At 37.3% G+C, this 26,093-nt stretch overlaps 1 long non-coding RNA gene across 1 annotated transcript in view; it reads left to right on the top strand.

The window, feature by feature from the left end:
- Positions 1–26,093, top strand: part of LOC137224542 (uncharacterized) — a 220,704-nt gene that overhangs the window by 10,406 nt on the left and 184,205 nt on the right. The window contains exons 4-5 of the long non-coding RNA XR_010943376.1: positions 4,935–5,004; positions 7,913–8,090. This is a non-coding gene — a long non-coding RNA (uncharacterized lncRNA). The remainder of the gene's footprint in view (positions 1–4,934; positions 5,005–7,912; positions 8,091–26,093) is intronic.

The following is a 26,093-nucleotide window of genomic DNA, read 5'->3' as shown; positions in this document are numbered from 1 at the left end:
GGCTCCCTAACGTCAAAAAAACGTTCAGTTTTACTTTCTTGTGAAATGTACACATGAAACATATTTCCATTTATTCATTCCACTAGTAGTCTGTGATGTAAAGTTACATATTTTAGCAAAGAAACAAATTACTTTCTGAAATCTTAATTAGAAGCTAATACTTGAATTTGATCACTGTCTTTACATCTCTACAGTCCTACCACAACACTCAAACATGTATACATTAAATCCAAGGAAAATTGTGAAAACATCTACCATTCGAGTTAAAGAAAAGCAAAAGGAAACTATTTTAAAAATCTGTACTTTAGGACTTCCCTGGTGGCGCAGTTGTTAAGAATCTGCCTGCTGATGCAGGGGACACGGGTTTGAGCCCTGGTTTGGGAGGATCCCACATGCTGTGGAGCAACTAAGCCCATGTGCCACAACTACTGAGCCTGCACCCTAGAGCCTGCAAGCCACAACTACTGAGCCCATGTGCCACAACTGCTGAAGCCCACGCGCCTAGAGCCCGTGCTCCACAACAAGAGAAGCACCACAACGAGAAGCCCGTGCACCACAACAAAGAGTAGCCCCCGCTCGCTGCAACTAGAGAAAGTCCGCATGCAGCAATGAAGACCCAACGCAGCCAAAAGTAAATAAATTAAAAAATTAAATTAATTTTTAAAAAGTGTATACTTTAGCACAAAGAAGAGGAAAAGCTATAATATTTAATTTTTGCTTCTGTGTACCTTGCTGTCATATCAGTTATTATCTTGAGACAATTTGGGACAAAAATCTGTGTGATTTCCTTTGCTTGCAGATTGCATACCTACATAATCGCATTAACATTTCCCTGTAGGTCTCAGTTTGCTTCTTGAACTTCAGAGCTGTAATTGTTGAAAAGGGTTTTTTATTTTTTCTTATATTCAGCCAAAATCTGCTTCCTGGAATCTCTACCGATTAGTACTCCTGAAAGTCCCTGGGTTCTGGGAGTCAGTAAGACTGGGGTCACATTACATCATCTCTGGCAATATATGAGACTTACCTGATAGTTTTGAACCTTAGTTTCCTTATCTGTAAAATGGGAGTAGCAGCATACACATAGCGTTTGAGTGTGGAATATAATAAGAGCTTTCTACTTATCAGTTTATCCTGCCTACTCCTTTCTCCCCCTTCCTCAAGAAGGATCTTGTATCACTGAAGAGACAAGATGGGAATGGTTGAAACACTTAATGAACAATATGTCAGTATGTAATTAAGCATTAAATCACTACTGTGTCTAAATATACATGTGATTTGTGGTACACATTTAATATGCATAATGTGAATTTAAATTAGAACTCAATATTTTTCAAAAACATTATAATAATTTTCGCCTACAATACTTGCATGTCCTTCTGTTTTCTCTTTCTCTGTTTATGGCCATCTCTGTTAACTGCTTCTCCCACTTTCTCATGCCCATATCCAATCAGCTACCAAATCCTATTGATTCTATTCTTGTGTTGTTGCACATTTGACCCCATATATTTTTTTCCCACTTCCTGCTCTAGCCCTGGCCCTCCTTAACTTTTGCCTGTACCATCATATTTCATTCCCAACCGGTCTACTTGGTCCAGTTATTTCCTTCTTCAATTCATTCAATAGATTCCAGCTGGTTTAATCTTCCCGAGCAGAGCTCTGATCAAGAAATTTCCTTGTTCAAATATTCTCAATTTCATACTTCTTGGAAAATGAAGTTCAAGCACCTTTTTTTGGAAATTAAGACTGTATATGACCAAACTTCACCTTGACTTACTCCTGTCTTACTCCTCACTACCCTGCTTGACAAACCCTAAAGCCTTGCCAAATTTTATACTTGCTGTTTTCCTTTTGCACTTTCCAACTCTTGTCTTTGAATAGTGCTTAACTTTAGTCTTGAATTATCCTTCCCTCTTTCCAGAATGTTTACCATCTTTAGTTGCTTACAACAGATACTACCTATGTCTCTCTCTTATTTGTGCTCCAACAGTTCATTGTGGCCATTTTAAAACGCTCGTATTATTTTGCCCTGTTAACATGAACATGTTTAATCTCCTCATCTGTATTATAAACTGCCTGAAAGCTGTCTTTACATCCAGCTCCTTAGCTAGCAAAGTTTTTAACTTTTAGATACAGAATATTTCTTTTGAAGACTCAATAGTTCACTGTGAGTTGGAACGGCAGAGTTTGTTTCATATAGGAGGACTGTCTTTGAATTTGGGCAGAAGAGAATTTACGAAGAGACTTTTCATGACAGAAGTTTGTAAAATAGAAGACAATCACCGAGTAAAGATTTGTGTTGAGGGTAGAGTTGGAAGTACTTCCAAGTAATTATAAAGATGTCTCATTGTAGAAATCTCAAAAAAAGACAGAAGAGTTTTAAAAGGTATAGGATGGGAAAGTAGAAAGAATATTACGTCAGGAGGCAGGAGACTAGTCACAGTTTTACTTCTGATAGTTATGAGAATTTTATAGACCTCAGTTACCATTGTGTGAAATTAACAGAAAAGATTCAGTGGTTTCTAATCTTTTCTAGCTTTAAAATTCTATACCTATAAAGAAATAATGGCTACTCTATGTTTTTGAGCAATTAGTGGCATATAAAAGCTGTACTTAAGGAAGATAGGAAAAAGATCAAAGAGGTTTAAAAAAACTTTATAAATACAAAATTTTACCTAGTTTATTATTTTATATAAGTAAAAATAGTTAATAATTTTTGTAGAAATCTGTAGTTATATAGAGTTAAGGTTAGTGTATGTATATCCTCATATTGTCACTTTATCATTTACTATTTGAATGTTTGAAAATCAATAGAATAGAACCACAATAGTCTGGAGGGATTACAACTGTTATCCAGGCCCACACTCAAACCATCCCAGACAAATGAGATTCTATCTTTGATTTTAAATACCTCAAGGCAAATGGCAGTCTTTTCCTAGCTCAAGTAGATCCAATTACCTCTAATGACCCTGTTACAGTTTATTGAGTGTCTGTGATACAGGTGCTTTTGCTGAAGCCTAAAGTAAAATTTTACAACCTTTTGTGAAATCTCCTGGGCAAAATGAATAAAAATTACTGAGACTTTTTTTCTACAAAAAGTATTTTTTCATCTGAATATTTATTGAGCACCTACTGTGTGAAAGAGGATGTGGTAGGCCCAACACAGAAGATAAAGATGAGTAAGATAGCCTTTGATCTCAGGGAGATTATACTTTGCTAAGATACAACAAACATGTGAAATAGATTGAACTTCTGAAGGGCTGACGCATGGCAGGTATTCAATAAATGACTGGTTTTTGTTTTGTTTTGTTTTTTTACGGTACGCGGGCCTCTCACTGTTGTGGCCTCTCCCGTTGCTGAGCACAGGCTCAGTGGCCATGGCTCACGGGCCTAGCCACTCCGCGGCATGTGGGATCTTCCTGGGGCACGAACCCGTGTCCCTTGCATTGGCAGGCGGACTCTCAACCACTGCGCCACCAGGGAAACCCAATATATAACTGTTGACAAACCAAATAAGGTAGAGGTTAAAATATGTTATGTACTACCAGAGAGATACAAAAAGCAATGGGAACTCAATATCTTAGGGTTACCAGAAAAAGTTTCTCAGGACAGTCGTATTTGGGCCTTGAAATTAAGTTCTTAATATGAGTAAATGTTGGAAGGTCAGCAGGGTTTTGAATAATAGGAGAGAAAAATCCCAGAAAAAATTTAAAAGGCAGGTTAGCCTAGAGTAAAATTTGAAAACAAGGAATGGCCTAATTTGGCTGTATTGTAAGGGAATATTGGAGAATAAAGTTAGAATGGTAAATGGCTAAAAAGATCTTCATTCTGTGGGCAACTTGGGAGTTATCAAGTATTTTTAAGTAAGGAAGTATTACATGAGATCTTTGCTTTCTCTTTTAGCCACTATACTTTAATATGACTATAGTGATTTTTAAATTGCACCTTCAATGCTTAGAAGTGCATGTACTGAAAATACAAAACAAAAAATCACGTATCAGCCTTTTTATTTCTCACCACTCTGGGCAGCAGTGTCAAGAATCAAACGGATTGTTGGTTGAAGTTCTCATTGAGCCCTAGAAGGGGGTGTCAGGGAAGTAGCCGTATGTGGTGACGATTATGGACTTCACATTCCAGTGCATATGAATTTTTATTAACATTAGATTTACTATCATTATAAAATAAAGCAGGCCTAAATAACATAATTTTATAATCGAACATCATAAAATCATATTTTAAAAGTATATTTCCCTAACATAACAAAAATGCTAGATTTCTATTATTGGGTGCTTCTTGCCCTAAAATTATGCCAGAAAAAAATTATTTTGTTATGCCCAATCATCAAGAGGGAAAGGTATGTTTTTCAGACAATGTCATCATTAAATAACTTAATTTTTCAAGTGATGCTGGATGTTATATTCATTTGGTTCTGGGAGATATAATCTAAATGCATCCCTATGTTAACAATCTGATTACATGTTAAATGTGTGTTTAACCTCAATGCTTACTATAAACTGACAAATTCTAGCTAAATTTTCAACTTTAAATTCTTATTATAAGTGGATCATTTCACCTTACTGATCAAGAGTTTTTTCCTCAAGGTGTGCACATATATTTTCCAAATTTAAAGTAATGAACATCTATTGTAAAATATTATGGAAATATTATGGAATATCTTCATTCTCCCTATCATTGAATTATACACTCAAACCCTTTGCCAGGTAACATTTTCTTATCTTCTACTAGGGTAGGTGGAGTATATTTTCCAACCACGTAGATGTTGGGCTTGGTCATGTGACCTGCTTTAGCCAATGGAATATGAGCAACCATATTACAGGAAGAGTGGTTTTGAATGTAGCAGTGTGGGTAAGCATGTGTTCTTGAGCTTCTGCTGTCCACCGTGAGAGGACTATGCCCTGATTAGTCTCTGGTTCTAGAGGGATGAAGACAGGTGGAGCAGAGTTGAACCTGATCTTCTGGAGTCCAATCCAGACTAACCGAGCCCTGGTAAGCCCAGCTGAAATATGCAGATCTGCAGCCAACCCATAGTTTGATGAGTGAGAAAAAAATTGTTTGTTTTTATAAGCCACTGAGACTTTGTGGTTGTTTATTATTCTTATTCAGCATAATTGTAGCTGTCATTGACTAGTACATGTATTACTTTATAATATTTTGATAGTTATGTTTCCCAAATAATGGTAAGAAATAAATGGAGTGTTAAGACCATGAGATTTATTGTAATAAATTAAATGTTAAATAAATGTCTCAATATAAATAGGTCTCAGTGATGGTAATAAAATTTTGGTTACTAAAAATATCATCTTCTCTGGAAACCACTTTTAGTCTCATGAGGCCCACAAGAAAGTTCAAACTGAAAAGGGGATCAGGCTACACAGTTTTCATATAGGAGAGCTGAAAATCATTTGAAAGTACTACTCCTCAAACTACATTTTATAAAGTTTCCCTTTTTATCTTAAAGCACAGCATTAAAAAATTGCTTATCTCTTTAGATCATTTGTCAGCTGCACATTGTCATCTCTTTATAATTTAGTTATTAGGGACCGTGATGCAGGGCATGAATTACCTTTGTTCTAATGGAGACTTGCTTAGAATCAGTGGCCAAAATATGTAAATTATACACAAAAGTTTTGTAACCTTAAAACTATGTACAAATGTTTGACAGGAAAAAGTTCCAATGTCATATGAGGATATGCTTATGAATCATAGACCCAGTTAAATAAATTCCTCAATTTTAATGGATGGCCTACACCATTCAAATAAGCTCATCTAAAAATTTTTAGCACGAATACATATATATGAAAAAATATGTATTTATAAAGTTGTGTAATTATTGAGTGAATATTTCCATTTCAGAGACATCTTGTCAAAAGCCAAGAACTATGAGTAAGTGGATGAAAATACTTTGCTTCGTAAACAAGTTGGCCTATTTTATTTGGCCTACTTTTTTAGGAAGGCAATTTCCTTTTACAACAATTGTTGAACAATTAAAATATTTCACAATAAGATGGAAAAAATAGGGATATTAAGACCATTTCCTTTCAATGAGACTAAAACCATTTTTTTACATATTTGTCTATCAATGCATAATAGACCTATCAAGTAGATGCTTTATTATGCATCTCTAATTCACATTTCTCAATTTTAGGAAGAATATATTTTTGAAAATGATACGTAGGAATGAAAGATTTTTGTTTGATAAGATTTCCACATTAAAGTTCGGTATAATGTAGAACTGATTTAATAAAAGCTATATTTAGTTAGTTGGTTAATTCTTAGATGGAAAAAGAAATAATTATAGCTAGACATTTCACTTTTTATAGCATATAGAGTTTTTATTTTGAATATCATAATTACTTTGTTGGGGTTTTTTTTCAGGATCATAATAAGTTACCTCTATCCATCCTCCAATTAAGCACAGATATTTACTTAATTTTGGAATTGGTTACACATATTTTTAAAAAGTAAAGCTCTCAGCATCTAAAACAACATAATTAGGGACAAGAAAGATAAACTCAACTAATGAACATAGTGTTGAGAATAGAATTTTGAAAAATTAAATGATCTCTTGCTTTGCATGTCAGTGAAAACCTTTTGTTATTTTCTGGCAGGTATCTGGATAGACAGAAGCTTTCCCATGTATTGACAGAACTGTGCAAAGCCCAATTAGTTCTTCAGCTTTACCAACATCTGTTCTTTCCTGAGAAGTAATTCCAAACAATTCCTAAGCAAGCAGAAAGTTATTCATGTTATAAAAAGTTTAAGAATACTTTAGCTTAGTTTTATTTTTTATTTGTTTAAATTAATTAATTAATTTTTGCCTGTGTTGGGTCTTCATTGCTGTGCGCGGGCTTCCTCTAGTTGCGGTGAGCGGGGGCTACTCTTCGTTGCGGTGCATGGGCTTCTCATTGCGGTGGCTTCTCTTGTTGCAGAGCGTGGGCTCTAGGCACGTGGGCTTCAGTAGTTGTGGCAAACGGGCTCAGGAGTTGTAGCTTGCAGGCTCTAGAGCGCAGGCTCAGTAATTGTGGTGCATGGGCTTAGTTGCTCCGCGGCATGTGGTATGTTCCTGGACCAGGGCTTGAACCCTTGTCCCCTGCACTGGAGGGTGGATTCTTAACCACTGTGCCACCAGGGAAGTCCCTAGCTTAGTTTTATTTTTAAAGACAGACAGAGAATGTCACAAACACCAGCTTTAGATAAAATCTACAGTACATTAGGCCTGGTGCTTCACCCACATTAAAAAGATCAATAACCAAGGTAATGGAGAGGAAGTGTATGTACAAAAGAGGAAAGCAGAAGGGAAATAAAATATTAGAAATGTATGAACAAGTGTACATTTTAGATTGCAAGTAAATTTAGCATTTAATTTATATAGTACCTGTATTGTGCTGTATTATTTCAAGGCTAATAGTCATCTCCTCAAACTATGGTGTAAACTCCTTGAAACAGGCTTTGTGTTTTATAGTCCCTCTGTATTTCTTTTTTTCTTTTTTTCCTCTGTATTTCTTAACACAGGGCCAAGCCTAGTGCTAAAGACCCAATAAATAATTGTTGATAAATTGATTAAGCTCGTAATTCAAATTTGACAGGACACTGCAATGTTAGAATGTTCACTGCAAACAACACAGCCATTAGGGATTCAAACTGAGGTTATGTACAGCTTTTAGTTAACTCACCCTTTTTTATTTCTAATTTTAAGATTGCATTAAGTGCTACTGACTGAAATTTCTAAGACAATTTTCACTGCAGTTTAAAAAATATTTCTTGCCCATTTAAGTGTGCGCTTAAGTGTGTATTTAAGTGTGTACTTCTCTTTGTCTTCTCCTCTTCCTTTGGTTTTGTGCAAAAAGGAAAGGTACATTATATGCTCTTTAAGAATTGCTTTCTTCACTTTCAGACACACACTAAAATCCGATGAAGTGAGAAGACTACCTTTTTTGACAGTCCTTTCATCTTCACTCTCCAGTTAAAGTTTGAGAGAGAATTATTGAAATTCAATAAAGAATTATGGAAATTCAATAAAGAATTATGGCAATCCCAGCCTTCACTCCCCTTGATGCCCCATAGGAAAAGTGGTAAGTCAAAGACAGTCATAATGGCACACAGTTTTCATTATTACATGTTTCAAAGTTAGGGGAGAGAAGAGGATATATCCTCTCTCAGACCCAGATCGGGTCACAAAGTTCCAAATAGTGATATGGTTATGGAAGGACTATCCTGTCTTCTATGGACCACATAGTATTCTTAGAAAAATTCCTAGAAGACCACTGACTTTTAGTTCTGTGTATTTAAGTGTCATTCCTTTGTTTTAGACATAGGTAATTGAATCTGTCTGTAACTCAGTTTGTGTCAGATTACTTTTCTGGAGTTGAGTGGGTATCAGAACCCAGCTCTTCTCTCATTGAGGCCTGTGGTGGTAGCTGTAATGCCCTTTTGAGACAAAGAAGGTGGCTTAAGCTATGCTTTCTAAGTTGGGAATTTTTTCTTTTAATTTTTAAAAAAATTTATTTTATTTATTTATTTATGGCTGCGCTGGATCTTTGTTGCTGCTCACGGGCTTTCTCTAGTTGCAGCAAGTGGGGGCTACTCTTCTTTGCGGTGTGTGGGCTTCTCATTGTGGTGTCTTTTTGCAGTTGCAGAGCATGGGCTATAGGTGCACGGGCCTCAGTAGTTATGGCACATATGTTTAGTTGCTCCACGGCATGTGGGATCTTCCTGGACCAGGGCTCGAACACGTGTCCCCTGAATTGGCAGGTGGATTCTTAACCACTGCACCACCAGGGAAGTCCAAAGTTGTGAATTATTTTTACACAGTCTTGTGATGAGGAGTATGATCTTTACAAAAAGAGTAATAATTTTTACTACAGATGGGTGTATTACTGGAGAAGGGTATCTGGTGATTGTGTTGCTGGTTATATACGATTCTAACCGAGGGGTATTGTTTTGAGAAAACTACTGCTAATAGACGCTGGACAAAGATTTTCAGTGCCACTAATCATTGAAAAGCTGCCAAGATTTCAATGTGTAGTAAGTGCCATATTAACTAATATTCTTGTTTACATGTGAATTTCACATAGCTTATCTTTTGGCTCATTGGACATAGGTCAGTGAAAAGTGTGCATAGTTAGCACTAGGAAGCTTTCCACCCTTTATGTCTTTAAGCTCAGTGAATCACTCTAACATCCAAATTGTCAATGCACTATTTATACTGTTTAATCAGGAATATAATTTCAAAACATCGAGTTTGCAGCACAACCATAGCATTGCAATTTAGCACTCATTTTGTTAATGTGCTTTGTATCCCATTGAAGTCTCATCTTTGTAACCCAGTGCCATATGTTACTGGTCTAGAGTAAAACTCTTAAGCAAGACAACATAAAAAAGAGTAAAATTACCGTGTGACATGTGCTATTGGTTACCTACCAACAACCAGTCCCCTCTTCTTCTTAATGAATCCCTAATTTTGTTCAAGTTTGGGAAAAATATGCTCAGGGAAGATGAGCCCCAGTCCCAGCCAAGGGTAGAAAAGATGAAGGATATAGGTCATAATCTCATTACCCTTTCACCAGGGATTCATTTGGAGTTTGTATGTAACTCAGTTCTTGCCAATAGGACCTGAAAGAAAATCTATTGTAAGGCTTCTGGGAAAGGTTTCTTCCTGATAAAAGAAATATACATGAGGAGAAAAACACCTCAATCCCCTTTCCTTTCCAGCCTTCCTATGTCATTATGAGGATTTAATGCATAGAGTTGCTGCTGCCTAGGGGCTAGGGATGAGGGAGATTGATGACATGCAGAACATAGCAAAGCCGAAGGTTAGAAAGAGCTTAGGTACATTAAGGCATTGTTAGGCTGCTGAGCCAATTCTTAGGTCTGCTTCTCTCTGGACTTATGACATTATGAATGTCATAATAAGTGTCCTTATTGTTTAAGCTGCATTTAGCACGGTCTTCTGTTACTTACAGACAAAAGCATTCCAACTGATAAAAGAAGTTAGTTAAAAGAATGCAGTTCATACCAGTGTGGTTGTTTCTCTCACAGGCAAAGGCAAGGCAAAGAAAAAAAGGGCATTACTTGTTTACTAATGAGCTTTTTGTAGATCTGGTAGTTTAGAGCTTGAAATGCATTTCCCCCATAGAAATGTTATAAATGGTGTCTGGGTTCCCAAGGTAAGCCCATAAGGCCTATTTAATCCAATAATGCCACAAAATCTGTACAGTTGAGTAGAATTGAATCACCTTGGAAAACAATGTTTCCTTTGGGACAAAAATGAATTCAGGAAAAAAAAAATGAAATTCAGAGATTCAGCTTGGCAAAACAGAAAATCATCACCCCAACAGCAATAAGACTGAGGACTCTCCTCCTCTTAAGGACTGGGCAGTGGGAATAGTTATTAACCCATATCCCAAAAGGCAATGGTAATACCTGTTGCCTGGGAGTCAGCCTGAGAGAGGTCAAAGGCTACACAGTGATACAGGAGCAGGATAGAAGCTTAGAAGGCGTAGGGTTACATATTTTCTTTCCCCTTTACCCCCTAGTTTCAGGAGTTTACCTGCCTGTCTCTATTTCTATACCACTATACCTACTGTTTCTAATAAGACAATTCTCTCCCTCTCTTTTCCCTGAAACATTCATAACTTGTGCCACATTGAGGCAGAACAAATAGTATTATGTAAATATCGCTGCTTACCTGGTTTGGTTTATTCTGAACACCAGTGAGAGATATTGGCCACTACTTAAAATATCTAGATATAAAAATAGCTGTTGGGGGGCGGTATTTAACTTGGGATGAAATGGCAAGACACTCTGTTGATTTTAAATTAATCTGTGCTTTGTTCTCCCCAGTAAAGTTGGAAGAGGTGAGAAGTCTTATAGCTCACTTCTCCCTAAAACTCGAGAATGTTGCCAGATTTTGTGTTCCAAGCTGTGAACTTCTTGCCTTGTGGAGTTTTTGACCACCATATGGGCAGGGCCATGTGCTGAAGTGCTTAGGACCCCAAAGGCAACTCCTACTCCCACTCTACTCTTTGTTGGTTTGTTTTCTCTTTAAGCCTAAATTTGTGCAAGGAAAAGGCAGACAAACTGAGAAGGAGAAAGACTTTTCAGGAGTTTTCTCAGAAAATTAGGAAGTAAATGATGATATGGGAGGCTTTTGTTGAATGATAGAAACCTGAGGCCTTTACCACCCTCAAGGCTTGAGATGTGTCAAAATCTCTGATGGGATATTTGGAGTGGGGGATAGATTAATTCTTGTGATAGACAATAAAAATTACTAAAATGATTACAATTGACCTTTGAACAACATGGGGGTCAGGGGTGCTAACCGTCTCCATGGTAAAAAATTTGACCATAACTTTTAGTTGGCCCTCTCTATCCAGTGTTCATATCAGCAGTTCTCATCTGAGAATTCAAACAACCACTCTTCACCTAGTATTATACTATTTACTATTGAAAAAATATCCCCATATGAGAGGACCCACACAAGTACAAACCTGTGTTGTTCAATGGTCAACTGTATAATGAAACTATGTACAGCTGACCACATGTAAATTACTCATAAAGGGTATGTATCTGATATGTCTCTGAGGACTTCTCTGATTTTTGACATTAATCACTGAGTCCTTGTGAATATAAGAATGATTTCTAGTATACCTCATTGAACGTCTCCTTTATGCATAACCCAGTATCACGTGGGTTCCTTAGGAACACCACTCCTTTGAGGATTACTAGAGATTTTTAACTGATGATAACCACAAGAAGTAAGAGGTAGGGATTAAGTAAATGGTTCCTCCCTTGCTATTTCAACATTCTTTTTCTTTACTTAGACCTTCACTTCTATCCCCTGTGTCTTAGTCCATTCAGTATGTTATAACCAAAATACCATAGGCTGCATGGCTTACAAACTGTGAGAGAAAGTTATCTCTCACAGTTCTGGAGGCTCGAAGTATGAGATCAGGGTTCCAGAACAGTTGAGTTCCGGTGAGAGCCCTCTTCTGGGTTGCAGACTGCCAACTTCTCCTTGTGTCCTGTCCTTGAGTAGAGGAAGCAAGTTCTCTCATGACTCTTACAAGGGCACTGATCCCATTCATGAGGGCTCTACCCTCATGACCTTACTTAATCCTAATTACCTTCTAAAGGCCATGCTGCTAAAGTCATCACATTAGAGGGTAGGGTTTTACCATATGAATTTTGGGGGGACACAAACATTCAGTGTATAACGCCCTATAATTCCAGGAGCAGTGTGTCCTCTGCCACTAAAGAAAGAGACAGGAATTAGTTCCTTAGAGTTTTGAAAACTGATGAAAAAGAGTACTCTGTTACATCTTATAGAATTATACTTTATGCAAAAAGCTCAAGAAATACATTCTCACCAAAATACATGAGAAAATATTAGATGGGGGGAAGATCCCTAGTGAGGCTTCTCCAGAATCCCAGTTTCCTTATAGGAAACATAGTTGGATTCCTTGTTGGGTCCAAGGTGGAGCCTGCAAGGCTGGGGAAGTCCTCAGTGGGGATTTACCAATTGTAACAGTGTAATAGTTTTCTATTGCTATGTAACAAATTGTTTCAGACTCAGTTGCTTAAAACAACATATATTTCTCATTTCACAGTTTCTGTGAGTCAGGAGTCTGGGCAAAGTTTAATAGGTCCTCTGCTTAGGGTTTCATAAGGCTGCAATCAAGGTGTCCAGTGGTCTGAATTCTCATTTGGGGAAGCATCCACTTTGAAGCTCATTTAGCTTGTTGGCAGAATTCATTTTCTTATAGCTGTATGACTGAGGCTGGCTTTGCCACCCGCAGGTCCTAGAGGATACTTGCAGTCCCTAGAGGCTCTCCACCCCAAGTAGTCCCTACCCCCAGTTCCTTGCCACATAGACTTCCTCAACATGCTGCTTACTTCATCAAGCCAGCAAGGAGACTCTCTTCAGTCTGCTAAAATGGAATCTTGTGTAATGTGATACAATCATGACAGCGACATCTTAACACTTTTACCATATTCCGTTGGTTAGACTATGATACACATGTTCTAACACATTCACAGGGGAGGTTCCATAAAGGCATGGACACAAGCAGATATCAGGAAGTGGAAATTATTGAGGGTCATATTAGGGTCTGTCCACCACACCAAGGTCCTTAAACTCTAACCACACCCTAAAACTCTGAAATAATTACTTTATATGACTGTAAAAATTCTCTTTAGCATTTCTCCTAGATCTGGATTCTGGGTTCAATTTCTTACTATGTCATTAGCATCATCTCGTACCATCATATTTCAACAATATAATCCTGTACACAAATACAAATTAGACCAGGAGGATATTGGTCTTGCAAGGCTTTGCCACCACCCACAAGTCAGCCCTGCTTCTGAAAGCCGGGTGGAAAGAGGGAATACCCGAAGGGTCCAGTCAGCTCACTGCATTTTTTACTGACATAGAGTTACTATTGAATGTTCTTGTTTTTCTAGTGAAGGTGCATTAGATGGTTCAGATCTTTATGCAGACTATGCTGGTGCTCCATATTTGAGCCCCAAGGTTACAGCTTTCTGACACTCTTTCTAGAGTCATAGAGCAGGACAACCGTAGCCTTCCCTCCTTAAGAAATCCCACTGATCCCGGGTCAATACTATAGTCTCTCTCCCCCCAGCCCAACACCCCCCCACCCCCACCCCAGCAAATTCCCCTTAGGGTCTCTGGGATGTCAGCAGAATTTAGTCAGGTGTACTTCTCTCCACTGAAGAGCTTTCCTTAATTTCCAGTCTCAGGGAAAAGTGGTTGAGATTTTGCCTCCTCCATTCACCAAGCGTTCCTTATGCAAATTGGTGCACCCACTTCTGAGGCTCCGATTACCAAGAGTTAGGTGCAGCCCTGCTAAATCTACCAGAAGATTTGTTCAGTGAGGAATGATTTTATGCCTTACATTTTCATAACTGCACAGAGTAGAGAAGAATGCCTTTAAGATGAATTTTTTTACCTCTTCCTAAACAGAGAAGCAGCTGGTACTCTGCTCTGTAAAACAAATTAAAGCCCTGCCTCACCAGTCATTCCAGGCACCCATTACACTGGTATTTTATTATACACGTCTTCAAAGCAGTCTTTAAGTACTGAGTCTTTATCAGTTGAATACTATGGGACGTTTTACTCTTCTCCGTTATGCTCTGCCAGATGCTGGCTGGAACTGTGTGATTCTGCATTTCTCTTGTCCTTCCATTCCCAGAAATCTTTGTCTGCTTTCTTATGCATGTTGTGGCTATAGGAGTAAGTGTTTCAAGGTCTCTTTGTTGGGAAAAGCCTAAACTGAAAACAGCTGCCCCACTGGGCAGAAACAAGGAGGCCATGGCATTTCCTATGTAGCATGTTAAACAGTCATTTCACATGTTATTGTTTAACTTTTTCACACAGCCCCAATATCATGTGTGTTACTCAAGCACATGGGAATTTTGAGATTTTTCTAGAGCCTTTAACAGTGAATAAGTACAAGGAAGTAGGAAATGGAGGTTAGGTAAAATTTTTTCCCTGCTTTGCTATTTATACTTTGCTTTCTACCTATGCCTCTCTGTGAAAACCCATAGAGACCCAAATTTTTCCCTATTTGAATCTATGGAAGATATGAACATTAATGATAATTTTTGAGTACTAAAGTTAGATGAGGTTAAATTTCAGAAAAATCTTGACTGATATCTTCTTAGACATTTTATTATAGCAGAGAAGATCTAGTACCTTGAGGTGAAGAAAAAAAAAGGATAGGAAAGTGGGACAAGTGTCTGAGTTTGGGAGGTTACCCCTTTCCGCATAAGAGCAGTGCATGAGCACTGAGAGACTGGGATTATCGAACGTAAACAGTTATTATTTGTGTCTTCCTTGCAACTGTTAAGTCTCATATTGTTGGGTGAACCTGGGCATAAGAGACAGTAACAGGAAGTAATAGTTGAGTGGAGCAGAAATAGAAATCAAGAGAAAAATCCTAAAGCCGCAACAGAGAAAAAAGGAGAGATTGAAAGTTCCTGTAGGTACTGCTCTTCACATGTGAGATAGCTGTTATGATATAGCTAATTATATATAAGACATTCACACACACACACGCACACACACACGCACACACACACACACACGCACACACACACCCATTGGAGACTGCTGAGGTATTATTTTGGCTGACATAGCTAATGCAACTCGTAATGATCAGGGTTTTTAGTTACAGATGACAGAACTCTAGCTAATGAAAGCAGAAAGTGATTTATTAAAACATAATGGTAGCTCCTAAATCACTGGGAGGGCTGAAAAAAAAAAAAGAGACTCAATGCTGAACGCTATGACAACTCCCACAACCATACCATAGAAATGGAGTACCCAGACAGCTGTTGCCTCTTCTATAATCAGAAATTTCCTGAATCAGGAAGCTGCTCTTATAACCACTTGCTCCAGAATAGCCAGCTCTGCCAGAAACCATATCAGTAATAACGGCAGACCAGTGATATGGATATTATACTGCCTGTTTTTCCATGTGACTAAGTTCTAAATTAGGAACTTTTGCCAGTATGACTGGATGGGTAAACCTAATTCACATCTTGAAGCTTAGTCACAAGGGAACCTGGGAAATATTGTTTTTTCTAATTCTCTCAGCATCTGCATGCTAGGAATTAGAACAAGTGTTGATCAAGACACTACTGTATTCTGCTACTCTATTGAACTTAGTAGATAGCAAAGACTCCTTATTCAAAATGGAGGAATGGCTGGTGAAATTTAAGTAAAAAGATGTCAACAAAACAAAACAAAGTAAGCTCTAAAGTGACCTCCCAGTATTCACATCCTTGTATATACCTCTCCCATATTTAATCATTGCTGGTCAGTAAGATCAAGAGAATATGGTGTGTTACTTCTAAGACCATGTCATAAAGACACTGCAGTTACTGCCTTGATCTCTTGGATTGCTTGCTCTGCGGAAAACCAACCTCCACATTGTAAGACACACAAACAGCTCCTTGGAGAAATCCATCCGGAGAGGAGTCAACTTACCCACGTCAACTTGCTAGCCATGTGAGTGAGCCATCATGGAGGTGGGTTACCAGCCTCAGTCAGGCCTCTGGATAGCCCCAGCTGACATCTGACCGAAACTTCAAGATTCTGAGCTAAAACACCCAATCCAGCTTTCGTGAAGTCCTGACAGAAATGGTGAGATAAATAGATGATGGCATAGCAACCATATATTATTAATATATATATTTTTTATTATTAATATTTTAAACCACAACATCTTGGGGTGATTTGTTACCTAGCTAAAGATAAGTAATACAAGCATTTTACATAGTGAGGTCAGGAAAGCCTCCCTAAAGAGATGATATTTGATATAAACTGAATGAAAAGTAACTAGCTATTTGATACTTAGGAAGTTAAGTGTTCCAGGCAGAAACAATAGCAGGTAATGGCCCTAAGGTTGGGAAGAACTTGGCTTTTCAAGGAACAGAGGAAGATGTGTATGTGTAGAGCATAATGTGTGTGATTGGGGGAGGATGAAATGGGAAGAGGTAAGTAGGAGCCAGGTTCTTTAAAATATTGTAGCTCATAGTAAGGAATTTGGATATATTTTTTTAAGTGCAATAGGAGCTATTAAAAAGTTTTAATCATCTTAGTGACATGAGGCAAGAATGGAAGGTAAAGGAGTTGAGACTTCCTGATACACTCAACCAAGAAGTTTTCTTGTGATAGAGGAGCATATATTTGATCAAGCAAGGTTTTTTCTTTTTTAAAATGGGTACAATTAAGGCCTGTTTGTATGCTGATGCAAATGGTTTTAGAGTGAGGGAGAAATTAATGGTGCAGGAGATCAAAGGGATAATTGCAGAACAATTGCCTTTGCATAGACAAGGGGGATGAATTGGGTTGACAACAGGAGAGGCTGTTAACTCAGTAAGAACAAAGATAGAAACGAGGCCAGATACACAGGGACATTGGCAATTAGACTGGGGAATCTATAAAAATGAGGTGATTTTGTCAGATTGCATCTATTTTCTCAATAAAAAAATAGAAACATTTTATTTTCTCAATAAAATGTTTGGTTTGATTATGAGTTTAAAGTGGGGATAGAGGAAGTTTGAATAAAGATGAAATAGATATTTGTGTTGCATGTCTGAATAAGTGGAACACAGTTGGAATTTCTGTTTCTTTGCACTTCTAGGGGAAACAACAAAAACAAGAAAGAGTAAAACAAGTTGTTATATTTAGTCCAGAAAAGCATGGCTGGTGGCACGGGAGGATAAAAGAGAAAGAAGAGAGTGAACTAAAAGAGAAGCTGATCTTATTTTATTCCCCCTAGATTCTAGAATTTTAGACTTAAAGGGAAGCTTAGATGAGTATATTTAGACAAGGGCACAGTCTTTGCAATGTTCCCTTGTCCTTTCAGTTCTTTTTTGTTTGGTTGTTCCACGTATTTATATTTATAAAATGAATTGATAATTTCTGTTTTTATCACTGGTGGAACCAATATGGTCATAACTAAAAAGTTGGGACTTTCACTCCGACAATAGGCACCAATGATTATCTGGTTGGATTTACTCATTCACCAAAATTGACTAAATGGCTACTTTGTCCACTGCAGTGTTCTAGGTCTAGGTGATAGGAAACAGCAGTGAGTGAAGAAGACAGACAAGCTCTCAGTCCTCCTGGGTCCTTTATCTACCATGGAGATAATCCATACACTACTATGCACTGTGGCCTTCATTTACCCTGTAGATAATCAGGAATGTTTTCAATCTTTTAAAATAAAACACTTTTACTATAAAACATGCTTCTAAGGTGCACCTATAGTTTAGTGTTAAGTGTGTGGTCTCTGAGCCTTACAGGGTTTGAATCCCTTAATCTTTCTGTGCTTTGTTTTCTCATCTCTACGGTTGGAACAATGATAGAACACATTTCATTCATTTCTTGACATAATTAAATGAACTTTTACACATGAAATGCTTCGTGAAGAGCCTGGTACATAGTAAGTGTTATATAAGTAGTTCTTATTAATTAATATGAATGTATCTTCTTCATATTAATTGAAAAGACTCAGGCTTCTCAGGTACATTTGAAGCTTGGTTTAAACCAGACATAATTTGGAAACTAAATGATCTGACATAACACCCTCCCCACTCACACAATTGCATAAGGACTTCAAAAGCAGATATTTTTTTGTGTGTGTGTGTGTATATATTTGCACATTTCACTGCTCCTGTGGAAATTATATATTCACTAGAGGAATCAGATACTGGTTATGACATTACTTTTATTCTGATGAAGTTTATTTTCACATTACAACTTTAGAACTCTATTTTACAACTTAATACTAAAATTTCAGTTAGTGCTGGAACTAAAAACATCAAATCAAAATCAAACAACCCAAGATTGGTTCAAGATGGTGGAGTAGAAGAACATGTGCTTACTCCCTCTTGCGAGAGCACCGGAATCACAACTAACTGCTGAACAATTGTCGACAGGAAGACACTGGAAATCACCAAAAAAGATACCCCACATCCAAAGACAAAGGAGAAGCTACAATGAGATGGTAGGACGGATGCAATCACAATAAAATCAATTCCCATAACTGCTGGGTGGGTGACTCACAAACTGGACAACACTTATACCACAGAAGCCCACCCACTGGAGTGAAGGTTCTGAGCCCCACGTCAGGCTTCCCAACCTGGGGGTCCGGCAACAAGAGGAGGAATTCCTAGAGAATCAGACTTTGAAGACTAGTGGGATTTGATTGCAGGACTTCAACAGGACTAGGGGAAACAGAGACTCCACTCTTGGAGGGCACACACAAAGTAGTGTGTCCATTGGAACACAGGGAAAGGAGCAGTGGCCCCATAGGAGACTGAACCAGACCTATCTGCTATTGTTTGAGGGTCTCCTGCAGAGGCGGGGGATGGCTGTGGTTCATCGTTAGGACAAGGACACTGGCAGCAGAAGTTCTGGGAAGTACTCCTTGGTGTGAGCCCTCCCAGAGTCCGCCATTAGCCCCACCAAAGAGCCAGGTAGGCTCCAGTGTTGCGTCGCCTCAGACGAAACAACCAACAGGGAGGGAACCCAGCCCCACCCATTAGCAGACAAGGGGATTAAAGTCTTACTGAGTTCTGCCCACCAGAGCAACAGCCAGCTCTACCCACCACCAGTCCCTCCCATCAGGAAACTTGCACAAGCCTCTTAGACAGCCTAATCAACCAGAGGGCAGAGAGCAGAAGCAAGAATAACTACAGTCCTGCAGCCTGTGGAACAAAAACCACATTCACAGAAACATAGACAAGATGAAAAGGCAGAGGACTATGTACCAGATAAAGGAACAAGATAAAACCCCAGAAAAACAACTAAATGAAGTGGAGATAGGCACCCTTCCAGAAAAATAATTCAGAATAATGATAGTGAAGATGATCCAGGACCTCGGAAAAAGATCGAGGCAAAGATCGAGAAGACGCAAGAAGTGTTTAACAAAGACCTAGAAGAATTAAAGAAAAAACGCCTAGAAGAATTAAAGAACAAACAAACAGAGATGAACAATACAATAACTGAAATGAAAGCTACACTAGAAGGAATCAGTAGCAGAATAACTGAGGCAGAAGAACGGATAAGTGACCTGGAGCACAGAATGGTGGAATTCACTGCTATGGAACAGAATAAAGAAAAAAGAATGAAAAGAAATTAACACAGCCGAAGGGACCTCTGGGACAACATTAAACGCAACAACATGCGCATTATAGGGGTCCCAGAAGGAGAAGAGAGAGATAAGGGACCCGAGAAAATATTTGAAGAGATTATAGTCAAAAACTTCCCTAACATGGGAAAGGAAAGAGCCACCCAAGTCCAGGAAGCACAGAAAGTCCCAGGCAGGATAAACCCAGGGAGAAACACTCCAAGACACATAGTAATCAAACTGGCAAAAATTAAAGACAAAGAAAAATTACTGAAAGCAGCAAGGGAAAAATGACTAATAACATACAAGGAAACTCCCATAAGGTTAACAGCTGATTTCTCAGCAGAAACTCTAGAAGCCAGACGGGAGTGGCATGACATATTTAAAGTGATCAAAGGGAAGAACCTATAACCAAGATTACTCTACCCAGCAAGGATCTCATTCAGATTCAATGAAGAAATCAAAAGCTTTACAGACAAGCAAAAGCTAAGAGAATTCAGCACCACCAAACCAGATCTACAACAAATGCTAAAGGAACTTCTCTAAGTGAGAAACACAAGAGAAGAAAAGGACCTGCAAAAACAAACCCATAACAATTAAGAAAATGGTCAAAGGAACATACATATCGATAATTAGCTTAAACATGAATGGATTAAATGCTCCAACCAAAAGACACAGGCTGGCTGAATGGATACAAAAACAAGATGAATATATATGCTGTCTACAAGAGAACCACTTCAGACCTAGGAACACATACAAACTGAAAGTAAGGGGATGGAAAAAGATATTCCATGCAAATGGAAATCAAAAGAAAGCTGGAGTAGCAATTCTCATATAAGATAATATAGACTTTAAAATAAAGAATGTTACAAGAGACAAGGAAGGACACTACATAATGATCAAGGGATCAATCCAAGAAGAAGATATAACAATTATAAATATATATACACCCAACACAGGAGCACCTATATACATAAGGCAACTGCTAACAGCTATAAAAGAGGAAATCGACAGTAACACAATAGTAGTGGGGGACGTTAACACCTCACTTACACCAATGGACATATCATCTAAACAGAAAATTAATAAGGAAAAACAAGCTTTAAATGACACAATAGACCAGATAGCTTTAATTGATATTTGTAGGACATTCCATCCAAAAACAGCAGATTACACTTTGTTCTTGAGTGCACATGGAACCTTCTCCAGGATAGATCACAACTTGGGTCACAAATGAAGCCTCAGTAAATTTAAGAAAATTGAAATCATTTTAAGCATCTTTTCTGACCACAACGCTATGAGATTAGAAATCAATTGCAGGGAAAAAAACATAAAAAACACAAACACATGGAGGCTAAACAATACATTAGTAAATAACCAAGAGACCACTGAAGAAATCAAACAATACCTAGGGACAAATTATAACAAAAACAGGACGATCCTAAACCTATGGGATGCAGCAAAAGCAGTTCTAAAAGGGAAGTTTATAGCAATACAAGCCTACCTCAAGAAACAAGAAAAATCTCAAATAAACAATTTAACCTTACCCTTAGAGGAACTAGAACAAGAAAAACAAACAAACAAAACCCAAAGTTAGTAGAAGGAATGGAATCATAAAGATCAGAGCAGAAATAAATGAAATAGAAACAAAGAAAACAATAGCAAAGATCAATAAAACTAAAAGCTGGTTCTTTGAGAAGATAAATTAAATTGATAAACCATTAGCCAGACTCATCAAGAAAAAGAGGGAGAGGACTCAAATCAATAAAATTGGAAATGAAAAAGGAGAAGTTACAACAGACACCACAGAAATACAAAGCATCCTAAGAGACTACTAAAAGCAACTCTATGCCAATAAAATGGACAACCTGGAAGAAATGGACAAATTCTTAGAAAGGTAAAAACTTCCAAAACTGAACGAGGAAGAAACAGAAAATATGAACAGACCAATCACAAGCACTGAAATTGAAACTGTGATTAAAAATCCTCCAACAAACACAAGTCCAGGACCAGATGGCTTCACAGGTGAATTCTATCAAACATTTAGAAAAGAGCTAACACCCATCCTTCTCAAACTCTTCCAAAGTATTGCAGAGGAAGGAACACTCCCAAACTCATTCTATGAGGCCACCATCACCCTTATACCAAAACCAGACAAAGATACTACAAAAAAAAAAAATTTTTGACCAATATCACTGATGAACATAGATGCAAAAATCCTCAACAAAATACTAGCAAACAGAATCCAACAACACATTAAAAGGATCACACATGACAATCAAGTGGGATTTATCCCAGGGATGCAAGGATTCTTCAGTATACCCAAATCAATCAATGTGATACACCATATCAACAAATTGAAGAAGAAAAATCATATGATCATCTCAATTGATTAAGATAAAGCTTTTGACAAAATTCAACACCCATTTATGATAAAACCTCTCCATAAAGTGGGCATAGGGCTTCCCTGGTGGCACAGTGGTTGAGAGTCCGCCTGCCGATGCAGAGGATATGGGTTCGTGCCCCGGTCCGGGAATATCCCACGTGCCATGGAGCGGCTGGGCCCGTGAGCCATGGCCACTGAGCCTGTGCTCAGCAACGGGAGAGGCCACAACAGTGAGAGGCCCGTGTAATGCAAAAAAAAAAAAAAAAAAAAAGAAAGTGGGCATGGAGGGAACCTACATCGACATAATAAAGGCCATATATTAACAAACCCGCAGCAAACATCATTCTCAATGTTGAAAAACAATGTTGAAAACATTTCCTCTAAGATCAGGAACAAGACAAGGATGTCCCATCTCACCACCATTATTCAAGATAGTTTTGGAAGTCCTAGCCATGGCAATCAGAGAAGACAAAGAAATAAAAGGAATACAAATTGGAAAAGAAGAAGTAAAACTGTCACTGTTTGCAGATGACATGGTGTACTATACATAGAGAATCCTAAAGATGCCACCAGAAAACTACTACAGCTAATCAATGAATTTGGTAAAGTTGCTGGATACTTAATTAATGCACAGAAATTTGTTGCATTCCTATACACTAATGATGAAAAATCTGAAGAGAAATTAGGGAAACACTCCCATTTACCACTGCAACAAAAAGAATAAAATACCTAGGAATAAACCTACCTAAGGAGGCAAAAGACCTATATGCAGAAAACTATAAGACAGTGATGAAAGAAATTAAAGATGATACAAATAAATGGAGAGAGATACCATGTTCTTGGACTGGAAGAATCAATATTGTGAAAATGAATATACTACCCAAAGCAATCTACAGATTCAATGCAATCCCTATCATATTACCAATGACATTTTTTACGGAACTAGAAAAAAAAAGCTTAAAATTTGTATGGAAACACAAAAGACCCCGAAAAGCCAAAGCAGTCTTGAGGGAAAAAAACAAAGCTGGAGGAATCAGACTCCCTGACTTCAGACAAAGCTATACTACAAAGTAATCAAGACAATATGGTACTGGCACAAAAACAGAAATATAGATCAGTGGAACAGGATAGAAAGCCCAGATATAAACCCACGCACCTAAGTGGTGCTGGGAAAACTGGACAGCTACATGTAAAAGAATGAAATTAGAAGACTCCCTAACACCATACACAAAAATAAACTCAAAATGGATTAGAGACCTAAATGTTAGACCGGACACTATAAAACTTTTAGAGGAAAACATAGGAAGAACACTCTTTTACATAAATCACAGCAAGATCATTTTTGATCCACCTCCTAGAGTAATGGAAATAAAAACAAAAATAAACAAATGGGACCTAATGAAACTTCAAAGCTTTTGCAAAGCAAAGGAAACTACAAACAAGATGAAAAGATAACCCTCAGAATGGGAGAAAATATTTGCAAATGAATCAATGGGCAAAGGATTAATCTGCAAAATATATAAACAGCTCATGCAGCTCAATATTAAAAAAGCAAACAACCCAATCCAAAAATGGGCAGAAGACCTAAATAGACGTTTCTCCAAAGTAGACATACAGATGGCCAAGAAGCACATGAAAAGCTGTTCGGCATCACTAATTATTAGGGAAATGCAAATCAAAATTACAATGAGGTATCACCTCACACCAGTTAGAATGGGCATCATCAGAAAATCTACAAACAACAAATGCTAGAGAGGGTGTGGAGAAAAGGGAACCCTCTTGCACTGTTGGTGGAAATGTAAATTGATACAGCCACTATGGAGAACAGTATGGAGGTTCCTTAAACAACTAAAAATAGAATTACCATATGACCCAGCAATCCCACTACCGGGCATATACCCTGAGAAAACCATAATTCAAAAAGACACATGCACCCCAATGTTCATTGCAGCACTGTTTACAATAGCCAGGTCATGGAAGCAACCTAAATGCCCATCAACAGACGAATGGATAAAGAAGATGTGGTACATATATACAATGGAATATCACTCAGCCATAAAAAGGAACGAAATTGGGTCATTTGTTGAGACGTGGATGGATCTAGAGACTGTCATACAGAGTGAAGTAAGTCAGAAATAGAAAAACAAATATCGTATATTAACGCATGTATGTGGAACCTAGAAAAATGGTACAGATGAACCGGTTTGCAGGGCAGAAAATAGAGACACAGATATAGAGAGCAAACGTATAGACACCAACGGGGGAAAGTGGTGAGGGTGGGATGAATTGGGAGATTGGGATTGACATGTATACATTAATATGTATCAAAATGGATAACTAATAAGAACCTGCTGTATAAAAAAATAAATAAAATTCTCAAATTCAAAAAAAAAGAAATTAAGCATAAAACTTGATAATTTATCTTGTAAAATATTAAACTGAATTTCAAAATGTTTGTTTATTGAGAAAAAAATCACTATTTTTTCACATTTCTAGCTAGGGTCTTTGGCTGTGAGAGTATATATCTATATCTATGTATAGATATAATTGTATATATATTTCATTACATTTGTAATTCATTATATACAGATAAATTTTCTTGTAGACAGAATGGACTGATTAACTTTTAATTAATATTGAGGAGAAGAGTATCTGAGCTATTTAAACAAATTACTTTTCAGACTATTGTCCAAAATTAAGAAGGATTTAAACAATTCTACTGTAAACCATTTTCCCTATGTTTCTTTTTTCAGTTTAATGATAAATCAGATTTACTATAATAAGTAAGATCACTCTATGCTTCATACTGAGAAATCTAAAATCTAAAAACTGAAAGGTGAATATTTCAGGGCTCTAAAATAAGTATAATCAGTAAAAACTGTACTCCAGATTTATTATTTCTGAATCTCTTTCATGAGTATCTGTGTCTCCTGATGTTCCTGTGATATTGTTATTGATGTCCAGGCCTAGACTCTTTCATTGAAAAGTATAATATCTGTTATAAAAACTATGTTTATTTTTATACATGCTTTTGACACAATATTGTTTAGGTTCTTATGTTTTCAATTAAAGATACTACTTTGCTAAGTATAAAAAAAAAAAGACTGTGTATCTGGCTGTCAATGGATAATATGTTCAATAAATATCAGTATATCTGCTGCAAAAAAAAAAAGAAATAAACAACCCCCACAATCAATGGCTGCATAATTTAACGTATATGTTGTTCTACAAAAGCAAATAGCATGAACATCAGGAAGTCTCCCCATTAACACCATCCTTCCAAGTATAACTGCTTCACTCATATTTATGCATTTACATCCCTACCCATGATAAACAGGTATAAGTTGTTTCCATTTAAGCCTGTACAGATCAATTATTTAGCTTTTTGCAGGTTTCTTTTAAACACAATTACCTTGAGGAAGAAAGATGAGTTTATGAAAGCTTCTAAGGAATTTATGCAAAAAAGCAAAAAAAAAAAAAAAAAAAAAAAGGTGCCCAAGTTGCCTTTCATTTTTAGAGTGCTTATTTTTTCCTCTATATTTAAAGCCTGCATTATGACATCAATCATTCTGTAAATTAAACCTTTTGATTCCTAGTAGCATTATGCAAATCTAGCTTATTGTACCTATTTGCAAATACACTATATTAGTGAATGCTTTCTTTTTCTTTTCCCAAATTGCCAAAGTGTGTCACAACATACAAAGAACATCTTAAATGTTACCAAAATAGGAAGTTTTGTGTAAGCTGTGATAAGCACAATATATGGTATAGTCAGTCACTCCAAGTGCCCAAAGAGATGCAGAACATGAAATGAAAAAAAAAAAAAAGTGAAAGCAGTCTGAAAAAGTTAAAAGCACAAAGCACAATATATAAATATTATGGAAAAGTCACCTAGGTGCACCTACTTATTGAAGGACAACTACTGAACATGAAGGAAGTTTGATGAAACTAGGCTTTAGGGAATTTTTCACAATCCCACCCTTTTCTAGCTCCAAAAGTAACTTCACACTTCAGATCTCTTAGGTCCT

Source organism: Pseudorca crassidens, chromosome 5 (genome assembly GCF_039906515.1).
Source record: "Pseudorca crassidens isolate mPseCra1 chromosome 5, mPseCra1.hap1, whole genome shotgun sequence".
NCBI classification, from domain to species: Eukaryota; Metazoa; Chordata; class Mammalia; order Artiodactyla; family Delphinidae; genus Pseudorca; species Pseudorca crassidens.
This window is presented reverse-complemented; position numbering and strand designations above follow the sequence as displayed.